The 13,191-nt window shown below is 44.9% G+C and overlaps 1 long non-coding RNA gene across 3 annotated transcripts; it reads left to right on the forward strand.

Annotated features, from left to right (window-relative positions):
- Gm36003 lies at positions 1-3,307 on the forward strand. 3 transcript variants are annotated; one of them, XR_003952551.1, is made up of 4 exons: positions 1-283; positions 724-850; positions 2,144-2,384; positions 2,892-3,307. It is a non-coding gene; the product is annotated as a predicted gene, 36003 (long non-coding RNA). The 3 variants fall into 3 exon arrangements; XR_386272.3 differs by having other exon boundaries at positions 2,144-3,307; XR_386273.3 differs by lacking the exon at positions 724-850 and having other exon boundaries at positions 2,144-3,307.
- Positions 3,308-13,191: the final 9,884 nt, after the last annotated feature.

Below are 13,191 nucleotides of genomic sequence, written 5' to 3' on the forward strand. Positions count from 1 at the left end.
ATAAAACCGATTCCATAAATAGCATCTGTGGGCAAGCTTGGTTAAACCAGGTTAGCCAGGTACACTTCCTGTCGGGTTCTCAGAGCTTTTATCATGTGACCAGAGGTTGGATTCCAAAAGGGAAATACAGAACAGGCTGTTCTCTAAACCTTTGACCTTGGGGCCCGGCTTTCCCCCAGTTTGTCCTTTGCTGGTTTCCGTAAGTACTGAGAGAAATAGCATTTGGAAACACCTTCTTCTGCATATCTAGATGCTTGCTGTCATTTCCCACGCTGAAAGCTCGGTGAGTCCTGATGTTTATTGCCATTTGACTTTTCTCTCCCAGGGCTGTGAGATGCCAGTATTGCATGCTCACCGAGAGGGTTTCTCTGTGAATCCCTGGCTATCCTTGAATTCGATTTGTAGACCAGGCTGGCCTTGAACTCAGACCTGTCTGCCTCCGCCTCCTGAGTGAGAAGACTAAAGGTGTGCACTACTACTGCCTGTTGCTCAGTTACCTTCAAATGTCACCTAAGCAGAAAATGTTCTGGATACAAGTATGTTTCATGGAACATTCAGGACATCCTTACAAGGAAAAGGATCTGCTACTGATATGAAATTCAGATTCAACTGGGTAGACTCCATTTTAATTTGCCAAATCTGACATCCCTTTACTTGAAAAACGTCCTTTGGTTGAGTATCTGCCCTTCGGTTTATAACAACCGAGTTCCACTTCCTTCTTAGCCAGCAGCCCACTGGATATATGAAGACCCTCCTGCCCCGCAGAAAAGGATAGACACAGACTAAGACACTGAGAACTTTGGAAGCCTCCATCAACCCTGCTTTTCCATGAGATATTTTTAAAGGAGAGGTAATTAAGTTTTTATGTATTATTGGCATCCAGGCTGAAGTTGACAGACACCAGATATCTTTCTGACTCTACTAGCAAAATCCAGAAGGCCATTTCCCACCCTTTCCTCCTGCTCATAAGTATGAGTATGTTTGGCTGACTGCTAATTTCAGAGCCCTGGAAGCAAATACTATTTATAATTCTCCTTTTGTTGTCTGCCTTCCCATTTGGATCAAAACTAACTAAGGCAAGACAAGCAGCATTTATTTGTGTCAATGCTGTATCCCTGGCAGATCAAAATTGTTCAAAGTGAATGATCCCCCTGGAAAGCTGAATAAACCATATTAGTTGCTACTTAGAGAAGAGGTGGCCAACCCTTTTCCTTAGATTTGGGATGTGTCATCCACTCAAGACGTTCCCAAATCTATTACTGTACATGCCACTCACCTGTTCCTCAGTGATGAAGGCGATTCTGTTGCAGGATGTTGTGCAAAACAAGAACATCTAATTGCTATGATTAAAATAAAACATTTCAACCACACACAAGTTGTTTTTAAGAAGTTCAACTACTTCCTGGAGTCTGCACAGGGTTTTTTTTTTTTTTCTTTTGGTTTGTTTTTTTTTTTTTTAAATTTTTTATTGAGGTGTGGAACTTGGCCCTTAAAACAGATTGGATCATCTCCAGTGGGTGTGGGACTGGGGTAAATCAACTAGGTCTTCCCATAGAAATGTCCTGAACTCAGAGGAACGGGGCAGTGTGAATAAGAACAGTTTAGCGTGTCTGAGCTGATAGCTGGGCAGCTCAGTTCCCTGTGTGTAAGAAGTGCCTGGACACTGCACAAGGGATATGGAGGGCTTGGGGATATTGCTCTAAGTCATGTTTGTTAGACCTGACCAAGCATACTGCTTATCAGCGTTCTGAAGACTGTCCCTAGAGCAGGCACCTGCTTATCTGAAGCATGGCACCTGTGGCTTCAGTGCTGGGGTGTGTCAGTCCTGACTCAGACACTTTGAGCAGAGAGCAGAGAAGCCCAGGGAGGAGTCCTGGGTCTTAGGAGGGTAACAGAGTTGGAGGGGTGGGGGCACTACAGAACTGATGTTTTTAAAAGATAAGCATATAGGTAGGAATTGAAAAATCAAGCTCTGTCCTAGACTTTCTGTTTGTGAAATGGCATGTCCAAACTGACCTTAGGGTTATTTTTATAGGGGTTAGACTTGATGGCCAATATGAAAGTCCTTTGTATCTCGTAGAGTACTGGCTTAGTCTGGAGGACCAGCACTGATAAGTGTTCATTCAAATACTACCGTTTTCAGCAACTCAATGGGGCTGGCAAGTTGCCACGAAGATTACAAAGAAGAGTGCCCAACTGTGAAGAAAGAAACATGTCTCCTATAAGCCTGAAGCTAAAGAAAAATATTCTGGAACTCTTCTTAATTAGGGAAGAAAACATTTTCTAAGACCATTTTGGAAAATAAAATATTAGTGCGTAGGAGTCCCTGTGGTAGCACCAAATCCCCCACGGACCTATTTATGGTCAAAATATACAGGCTCTAGGTAAGTTTAATAGCTATTGAATGTTTCAATGATCTCCCTGGAGCCTGTCACTAGCTCTGTCCAAGGCCCTCCCTGGCGTTGCTGTTAAGCAAGAGCCCAAATGTACACAAGCATAGTTGTAATCCACTGATGGGAAAGTAATGCATTGTGTCATAGCTGAAAAACTCCCTACAACTCCCCCACTGCGAGAGGCTACCCCCACTGGAGGAAAGTTCGCTATGAGTAAATACGAGTTACTGTATAAAGGCCATTGAGAACACGGCCATCATGGATATCACCTCCATCGTCACATGCCACAGAGCTTCATGGCTGTTCCCACTGCAGTGCCAGCAGGTTTTCAAGTCCTCTGATTCGCCCATTGTTACTTGTGTTTATGGCTTCATGTTGCCCACTGTGTGCTAGGAGTACACTGGCTTGTGGCTGCCAGAGGCCCTGCTTACAACTCTTGAGAAGGCACAAGGCAATCTTTATGCAACCTGGCTTTCCCATCCTCCTCTCTTTGCCCAGGCCAAGAATAGTCAATGATCATGTTCTGGAAGAAATCCCACCTTGTCACTGGATGCTCTGAGCCAGGAGAAGGAGGAGGAAGAGCGCTAGAGGCACATGCATGTTACCAGTCAGCCAGACACAGAGGAAGCAGCAACAGCAGAGCGTTCCTTTCAAATCCACCACTTTCTCAGTTTTTGCCTCATGGACTGGTTCAGGCCTGGTGCTATCTGGTAAAGAGAGCACTCTTCACCCCTCATTGCCCTCGAGTGCTCTTTCCCTGATCCTGTATGTGATTTGTTTATAAAGTATCCAATCGGTAGTTTAATGCATATGCATGTAAATATGCATTTTAAAGAAAGCATGCATGCATAAATATCTTTTGTGTAGTGATGCTCATGATAATTCTTTTAAATATACCTTTGATGATAACTGGACCTCTATTGTAAATACATCATTGGTGTAGAAATGCTCTTGGCATAAAGACCCAGATCCTAATGTAACCGAGGACACTTCACGGTCTATCCTCCTTGCCTGCAGTTGCAGGGCCACCTGTGGCTTCTTCCTTGTATGCCAGCTGAACTTAGTTATCTGTGTGTTTGGTTTTTCTGATGCAAGAGGCTTCACTTTAACACATAACACTGGCACATGCTTTTTCTCACTATGTGGCATGCATTCCTCTCCTTTTCCTCTTCTAGGAATTATGTAGTTATCCTTTGGATGTCTGGTGAAACTTCATTTCTTTGAGGGTACCTTTATTGACCACTTGGTCATAATCTCTAAACACTCCACATTATCTTCATAGTACCTACCATAATTGCAATGTTATACATTCTCTCTCCCTCTCCCTCTCCCTCTCCCTCTCCCTCTCCCTCTCCCTCTCCCTCTCCCTCTCCCTCTCCCTCTCCCTCTCCCTCTCCCTCTCCCTCTCCCTCTCCCTCTCCCTCTCCCTCTCCCTCTCCCTCTCCCTCTCCCTCTCCTCTCTCTGTGAGAGAGGGAGAGGGAGAGGGAGAGAGAGAGAGAGAGAGAGAGAGGGAGGGAGGGAGGGAGGGAGGGAGGGGCAGGTAAGTATGCATTCTAAACAATTACCTTTCCTATTACATTCAAACATAAGGCAAAAATAAAGTTTTTGTTGTTTTCAGCACTTATGATTTTCTGGCAAATAATAAGACCTCAATAAACATATAACAAATCAGGGATATATACACTTACATGGGGAGAAGGGCCAGCATGGGGGGCCTATATACATGTAGCTAGTGGTGTAGTTCTGATTATATAATGTGGTATGTTTGCTCACTTAGAGGACAAGAAGTGTGCCTAGGAATACTTTTGCATTTGTGTGCTTAGGAAAGGATGCTTAAGACAGTTCTTGTTCTACTTAGGTGTACATATTAATATGGAAATACACAGGAAAAGAATGAGCATATGTATATGTGTGCACAAATACATGCATAAACATTTTTGCTCATATGCTTGTAGACATCTGTCTTAGTTCATTTTCTGATGTGATAACAGAATACAGGAGACACTTTAATTTATATAAAAAAGTTTATTTCGGTTCTGGAGGCTAGGAAGTTCAAGATTGGTTGGTTGTGTCTGTTGGCTTCAAGGTCAGTGGGCAAACAGGTGTGAACAGGAGAGACAAAACAGAAGGGACAGTTTCACTTTATAACAATATGCTCTCTCGGAAAGGGGTGCACTTCCTGGAGAAGGGCATTTTTCTTCCTTAATAGTGTAACCACTCTCCAAGTCCCTGCCTCACAACACCACCAAAATGGAAACCGAATTTGCATATGACTTTTGGAAGAGACAAACCGTGTTTAAAATACAGCAACAGCAACGTAAGAGTCTGTGTGCTTATTTGGGTGTGTGTATCTGTGGGCACATGCATATGTGTGAGTCATGCCACTCTCTGAAGCTGGGTGGGTCTCCCTTTAGATTCCAGGTAAGAACACTTATGTACATCAAGAGAACTGATTCATATAGACCGTAATGTGGTTTGACTTAGCGCAAGGCAGGCTAAGGACAAGGAGCCAAACTGTGCTGCTTCCTCCCAGGCTCATGCAGAGAGAGAGCGTTGGTGACTCAGCAACAGTGGTGGTGCCTAATGTCACTTTGTGATTAATCAGGGTTGTATTAAAGACCTCAGTGCTGGGGACACTTCTTTATTATCCTTCCCCTCTCTTAGGCCACATTATATCATTATTAAATTGTTTCCACCTACATTGTTTTTCTTAGAGAACAGAGGGAGGTCATGACTGTTCACTGGACAGAGTGCTTATGGGTGTGAACTCACACAGTCATGAAGGGAAGGGCTTAACACCCATGCCTATGTTTTGTGCTCAGGAGCAGAAAGGGAAGAAGACAACTGTATGATGGCCAGGGCACATGACTGTTGTCCTGAGAGATTCTGTTCTGAAATCCTCTGAGAACCTGAGGCAAAATGGCATTGGTCACTAGCTAAGACTTTCAGAGATGGGGGTTGGGGGTGTGTATTTTCTCAGGAGCCCCCCCCCCCCAAACTACGTTTTTGTATGTTCCACTTTCAGAAAAAAAGTTTTTTCAAGAAATCTAAGTCCATGTTCCCACCTCTCTCATGAGTCATCCAGCCTCATTTCCTTGAGGAAGACCTTCCACTCTTTCAGGCTGAAAACACTGAATGAGGAGGGGTTTACAGAGGGACACTGTGGGCAAGGCAACAAGAAACAGAGGCCAAATGTCTGTGAGCAGAAGTGACATGTAATCCATATCATAAGAACTGTGAGTTTCTAGAAAGGGCATATATATATATATATATATATATATATATATATACACACACACATATATATATATATCCATCAAGCCAGCAATAGAACTGGATCATAAAGAAAATCCCCAGACAAAGACACTTGTGGCTTTTCAGCACAGGTCTTAGTCTTTAAAACCAATGTGGTGGGGTTGAAAAGCAGACAGGAGTCTCTAGGATTCCAGTTCTGCTGTGTCACCAGTGTTGCTGTTGTGATTTGAAAAGTTGTTTTCTCTTCCTGGATATGAACACATTTAGAAATTCCAGCTTCCCCCTCAGAGTGTTTAAAAAATAAATAACACAAGCCAGAAAAGACCTCAGCCTCTGGGCTGCTGTACTGCCTTGCCGGGTCATCCCGGTCACCATGAGCCTGGGTTTGCACAGCCAGTGGGCTCCAAGGGCTGAAAGACACATCAGGGTCCATCCTGAGCTTCTGATGCTCATGCCAACCAAGGCATTGGGATGGGGAGAGGATTCTGCGGTGAGGTGTCAAGGCCTCACAGAAAATGAAGACTTAGAGCAGACTATGGTGCATCCTCACATGCCTCTGGCTGCTCCCCTTAAACCCAGCAAGGGAAACTTTCTCAAACTGTGCTTGGATGACAGGAAAGTGGTTGATGCTAGAGTTCCACACAGTTGATGCATAGTGACAACTTGCCTAGACTGCATGGGCCTTCCCTGATGTTCCCAGGATAATAAATGAATCAGACCCTTCAGAGACACATCCCTGGAGAATGACAGTTATTCCCTTCCATTACATATCCCCTTCTGATCTCCCCCTGCCCTCCTCTCTTGCCTGTTTCTCTCCAGGGAAGAGGGACAGGCATGTTCCAAGAGCAAACCACATGGAGCTCTAGTTTCACGCTAGTGGCTCATGTGACCTTGGGCAACTCAGCCTCTTCAAGTCTCTTTCTTTATTCATGATGTAACAACAAACATAATAGTACTAGGTTTTAAAGCTGCTTCTGGGTACTAAGTGAAAGCAGACATGACAACTGTCCAGGCAGTGCTTGGCCCTGAGACAGCACCTATGGCTGAGAGCCACCTCCCTGCCCAGCTCACAAGAGCTGTGATAGGAATAGAGACATACCGACATGCTTTGCACATGTAGCTCTAGGTTACTACCTGACTTGCATGGACTAATCTGAACAAAAGCCAATAGATGGGCCTAGAGGCCTTGAACCACAGAGAAAGAACTCAGTCCTGAGAGTTGAGTGATTAGTTTCCTACGTGCTAAAAGCAGACAGATGGCATGCTTTCATCAAGGTTTAGTATAGAAATAGCTGTTTCTTCCTTTAGCAAGGAAGGTAGCAAGGAGAACTCTGTTTAATGTGCAATGTTTATGTCTCTGAAAAACTTACTCTTCAAAGCATAGTCTGATTTTTCAAAATTTCTATGATCATGCATTGTTGTGGATGGCCCTGGTGTTGTTTGTATTTTGATGTTAATTCCGCTTTCCCAGGAGGGATTGTCTGGAGGAGGAATGAGTCACGTACTCAGGTGACTTCTTATGAACCCATCCCCTAATGAATAAAGGAGCCAATCACTGGGTGAGTAGACTGGGCTTCCGGGTTGGACGGAGGAAGAGAGGAAGCAGGAGAGAGTTAGGGGCTTGTTGGACAGGGAAAGCGTAAGGACAAGATGTAGCTGCTAGTGTCTCCCGGGTTCTTGGCAGATTCGCCACCAGAGGATTTAGATTTTATATGGTTTACAAGATTAGGATTCTAGTTGTTGTGCCCAGAGATTGAGTTACCACTATTTCTGAACTAAGTCTGTATAGCGTTTTCCTTCACAAGGTGGTTCGACTGGGTTCAAGAGAGAAAGGTACAGCAGCAAAGAGTGGGTTTGCCTGATGTGCAAAGCCTATGAGGGATTTGATGCATGGGGCTGGTGTGGTAGCGACCTGCCAGTAGCAACTTATCGAGCTGAGTAGAGAGATTTTAGTGCTCTGAGTCAGAGACTCTCCATGAGATAAGAACTGGTTGGTGAGACTGCTGGGGCTGAGAGTAGATGGGTGTAGCGGGGGAACTTGCCACTTATTTTTAATATTTCCTGCAACAATACATTTTTGAAAATATTAAACCCAAGTGTCCTTTAAAACATGTTCATAGCTCTTCATGTTATAAAACCTCAAGGAACTTTCTGAACTGTAGATTCTTGCATATTCAAGTCAGACCTCCTGATTCTGTCTTTTAAAGAGTGTCAGTCCTTTTGAACCCCATGTGTGACACTTGGGAGGACTCTGCATCACCAGGCTAATGGTCATCAAAAATGATAATATCTGGGTCATGTCACATACAGAAACACTTGGGAGGGCATTTGTGAAAGTATTAGCAGAGAATGAAAACCAGTGTGAACAATCTAACTCCACAGTAATTCAAAATATATGTGTATGCACTGCATAAGCATGCTTCAAACTAAGATAGAAAGCAGGCACGTAATAAGAACATGCTGTGAGATTTATCTTTCTTAGGCTTTAACTCATTCTATCCTAAGCATCTACGACGCCTTGAATGAGGGGAAATGTGCTTTAAAAATAAAGGCAAAGCAACCAGATGTACATCACAGAAGGCATACTGAATTCCTACAGATAAGAGGATGAAGGAACGTTAGAAGCTCATGTAACCCAGAGTACCTCTCGAGACGAGATTAAATGTGGAGAGAGGAAGTGGCCTGCCAGAGGTTCCCCATCCTGACCATTAGTGGCTGGGCTACCACAGACCTTAGGTCTCTGGGTTTGGGGGATAGACTGTTTGGAGTATTCTGTGCTGGCCAGGGACCTGCCATACTTCCTTCCTGCTCTTTGAGGGTCTGTGACAGACTACGGGAAGTGCGGTGATTTCAAGAGTGGAGAAGGATGTAATAGCCTTTGCAGAGAGACCTTTGCATCTCTCATTCCTCTCTCTTTGGGAGTTAGTAGGTCATTTGCAAGAGGCATGGGAAGAGCAGCTGATGAAAAGGTCTGATGATGATGTGGAAAACTGCTTAACCTTATCGCTCTATTTCTGGTTGCTCCCCATGGCCTAGGACTGTTGAGTCCCTGGTTTCCCCGGGAGGCTTCCCAGTTATGAAAATGGTGAAACTTCTGAAATCCGGAGGAATTGGGGAGAAGGCCAGCTGGAAGGATGAACACAGGGCGGTCAGGTTTGCTCTTCTTCTAGAAATGAGATTACAGATGTGAAAGGGGCCTTGCCCGGCTCAATGGAGAAGACTTTGTGCTTCCTCCTGAGCGGTGCTTCCTCTTTAATGCTTCCAAAGACAGAAGGCTCATTCTTCTATTTTATGCTTAGGGTGATCTCCTTTTACCTGCTCTGGAATCTGCCTACCCATAAGGCACGCTTGTCCTACAGTGTTTACAAACAATAGACATCGCCTGATCCTCACACAAGTCTTCCAACACTTGATAGCACCTCACAGCATGCCCTGGGCAGACTGACCATCTTCACAATGCCCGGCTATTATTTCCATAACAAATGTCATGTGCTCTTAACTAGAATCAGGAGATATTTAGAAATCTCTAATTAGCCTCTAAATGAACAGCTGTACAAATTCAGGGCTTAGCACAGCTTGGATACTCTCTGTAGGGGCTTCATTTTACAGGTAAACAAACTGAGTTCCCCCTAGGAAACTGCCTTACTTTACTATAAAGAAACAGAGGGAGAGAAATTAAGAGAGAGGTTGAGCAGAGACTTTCTCCCCAGTTGTAGGAACAGCTGTGCTTAAAATCTCTTCATTTTACACAACTTTGTACTGTTCACAAGATATCAGCTTCTCCTCTCTCTCTCTCTCTCTCTCTCTCTCTCTCTCTCTCTCTCTCTCTCTCTCTCTCCTTCCCTCCCTCCTTCCCTTCCTCCCTTTCTTTCATTGTTTTTTCTTTCTTTCATTTTGTTTATTGAGACAGGGCTTCACTGTGTAGCCCTGGCTGTTTGGAACTCATTCTCAAGACCAGGCTGGCCTCGAACTCAGAAATCTGCCTGCCTCTGCCTCCCAAGCACTGAGATTAAAGCCCTTGACACTTTAAGCCCTTGATGGTGATTGGAAATTTTGCTCTCCACAGCACTTTAAACATTTCCCCATCAAATTATATTTGGTCTGTCAAGAAAGTAAGGCTTAGCACAGAACTGACCCCATGCCTATTCTGTGCAGCTGGAAGGAAGAATGGGGGTTATTCTGCTAATGAAAAATGTCACTCAATGTGCATGAGTCCTCCTTGCTCTGTGTAGTCAGAAGATAACAGCCCTTTGCCTTAGAACACCAGCTCAAACCCAGATAGCACACCTCCAGGACAACCTAGACCAGTGTCCTCAAGGCTCAGGTACCCATTCAACTTAGAAGACCTTCCTGGACATTGGAACAGAGAATGAGTTTGCTGGGATCTGTGGCCCCCTGCCGTGTTTACTTTCAAGTTTCATATCTTCTTTTTTCTGTTTTTCTGCCTTCTACGTTAAGAAAAGATGAAGCAAAGACCCAGAGAAGTCACCCGGGTACCTCAGTGATCTGTCCTGCCCCTGTCCCTAGCCATCCAGCAGTCACATGGTTTGCAGGGACATTCCTCCTTGTCCCAACCCACAACAAGCTCCCTCTTCTCTCAACAAGGTATCACATTTCCAGTTCTGGCCCTTGTTTTGGCATACATCACAAACGTCTCCCCGCCTCCTGCTGCTTCCTGCTTTGCATGGGTGCTAGGCTCCTTGCATTCTCACAGATGTAGGCTCTGATATTTCCTCAGCCACTAGCTGGCTGGGTGGCTCTTTGTGTTTATCAGCTTTATTTGCCAGGCGACAACTATTCTCTCTGCATCTGAAGGTTTTGTAAAGATGATACAGTGCTCAACAGTCGCCTAACGTAACCCCGGCCTTCAGTTCAATTTCAATGCAGATAACAGCTCAGTACTCTATGGTGGCCCAGAAGGTCAAAAAATCACAAGCTCAGGCTTCTCTCACATGCACCCAGCAGGTGTGCTACAGTGACCCGAGGAGAGGACTCTTTCTGGTGTACAGGATTTGGCAGCAAGTCCTCCATCACAAACATTCTCAGCAGCATGTAAGGGCAGCTCCTATTTCCAGGCTCCTTTCCCCTCCTAGATTCTTTGCCTCAGTAATTATCTCCCAGGCAGGCCCACCCTGTCCCGCCACCATTCACACCTGTCAGCTTGCATCTCAGGATAAAGTTCTCATTTGACAGACTCTGAGAACTTGCTGTCCAGGCAAAGAAAACTTTAGGGTGACGAATCCAACACAAACCTTATGTAACTAGCGTGTCAACAAACAGGAGACTCGGAGGGACGGAGGGAACACAAACCCACATGAGAGGTGAAAAAACAAGGGATCACAGGAGGGTCCTGGTGTTCTTGTTTTCCAAGCCCCTAAAAATGGATCAAAGTTCTTAAGCTTAAAGCATTCCTAAAGGGACTCAAACGCTGCAAAAGCCTCTTTTAGCTGAGAATTGACGTTAACCTTCATAGCTGAAATTTTAACAAGTTACATTAGGAATTCCTTTAGCCAAGAGTATATGCATAATATTGACTTACTTACTAAAAGTATGTCTTGGCCACTTAATTAACAAATAATGACAAGCAGGTTATATATATATACATACATACATACATATAATTCTAACTGAAGTGACATGCTGGTCATAAAAGAATTAGGGGATCTTCCAACTTCTCTAAAGCAAGGAATAACTGAGTAGATTCTTTGTAATAAAGCAAACAATTCTTATTTTTGTTCATTTTGCAGAGTATTTATCTAGTCCCTGATTTTTGTATTACAGATACAAACAAAACAAAAACCAAACCAAAACAAAAACAAAAAAGCCCCCCCCCCCAAAACCAAAAGCCCTGCCCTAATGAGTGAAGTACGGTTCAACTGCAAGGAAAGGCTCCACAGGTCCGATGAAGGCAGAGGTCAGTGGTGATGCCATCAATAGCAGTTCCTGGCAGGTGATTGGGCTGCTGCCTGACCCCCTGCTCTGGCATCTTTCATCACTTACCTTGTGCAGGTCCTTTCCAGTATCAGGCTTTCAGACTCTTCAGATTATGGACTCTCCAAATCCAAGAACTTGTAAGGGTATGGGGGATTTGAAGGACATCTGGAGAAGCTTGCTGTACCTCGGGACGTGAGTCCCAGAGCAGGAGGAGACTACGACACGAAAACCTTGACCAAGACGTGAGAGCACAGAAGAGCATACATTGCACTTTGCAAAGCATGGTCTTTGCCTCCCTCTGAGAGATCAGTGATCACCACTACTGAGCTTTCGAGAAGCAGAGGAGGCTGGTGTTGGGGACCTCGGACAGTAGGGGACATAGAAGGGGAGTCAGCTTTCCGAGTGAAAGAAATGATGAAGGCTGACCCTTTCCAGCCCAGTGTTGCCAAGGAGGACGATCCGCTCCGTGAAACCTGGGCCGAGCTCTGGCTCAGACACACAGGCAAAAATAGAAAGGGGCTGCAAGAAGAAATGTGTTTACTTTTGTGATTTCCCTCTGTGCCTCTTAACAGTATTATAATCTCTCTGCACACAGGCAGTAAGAGCCCTGCGGGCCTCACCTCTACTGATAAACCCTCCCAAATGACTCCGTGCATGAGCCTAAAACCTCAACTTCTTCTGGTAACTACCTGGGCAGCTGGAAGGCAAGTTTAGAAGGCACCATGAGGAAGAAGAAAGAGGAGGGGCTGAGGGGCTGTCACAACTGAGTAAACTGGGAAAAACCCCTCTCCTAGGTGTCAAAAATAGAACCTTTGTAGTAATGATTTAGGTTTGCAAAGTCTACAGCAGGCTTTCTACTAAGCAGTACTTTACCCTTAGGGGTAAGAGGTCGCGGCTGAAGTTGTTCTTGGCAATTATTTGTAAACTTGAGGGGGGGTGCTACGCGGCTGAAGTTGTTCTTGGCAATTATTTGTAAACTTGAGGGGGGGTGCTACCAGAATTTACTGGGTACAGAGCTGCCGCCAAATATCATATAATGCACGGGAATGCCAGACATGGGGAAGCCTGGTTTACACAGAAGTGCAGAGAATTGGGGAACAGAAGACACGGGACAGCAGACGGGAGCGAGGAGAGGCTGAAGGGCGTGAAGCATTCACCAGCTATGTTTTTTAAAGCTTTGCTCTCTCTCTCTCTCTGACCGAGGCCTTTGATTTCCCTCAGAATTTCTAGATGCTTGAACAGCTATTACACAGAACATCTTCCTCATCCTGAACACACCAAGCCCTGATGCAGTACAAAGGGCACTACTGTAAGAGACGGCAGTGATGTAAATATACACAGTTATTAAGCAAGTAAGGCTGGAAGGTGGGTGTCAGGAGCATATGGGGACAAAAACATATGCCCATAACTCTGTTTCCGTGAGTCAGGGTTTCTGGAGTGACAGCACAGAAGAGCAACTGTAGGACATACTGGGTTATGCTGTGAACAGGCAGGACTGCTTTGGGACACGAGTGAAGTTAGGGAAGGCACAGGTTTGCATCTGGAGCTCCGAAGACACACACGGAAGGGCTAGGCACGGTGCATGCCATTCTGGTACTCTTACACATT

The sequence above is a fragment of the Mus musculus genome, chromosome 18 (assembly GCF_000001635.26).
Source record: "Mus musculus strain C57BL/6J chromosome 18, GRCm38.p6 C57BL/6J".
Classification (NCBI taxonomy): domain Eukaryota; kingdom Metazoa; phylum Chordata; class Mammalia; order Rodentia; family Muridae; genus Mus; species Mus musculus.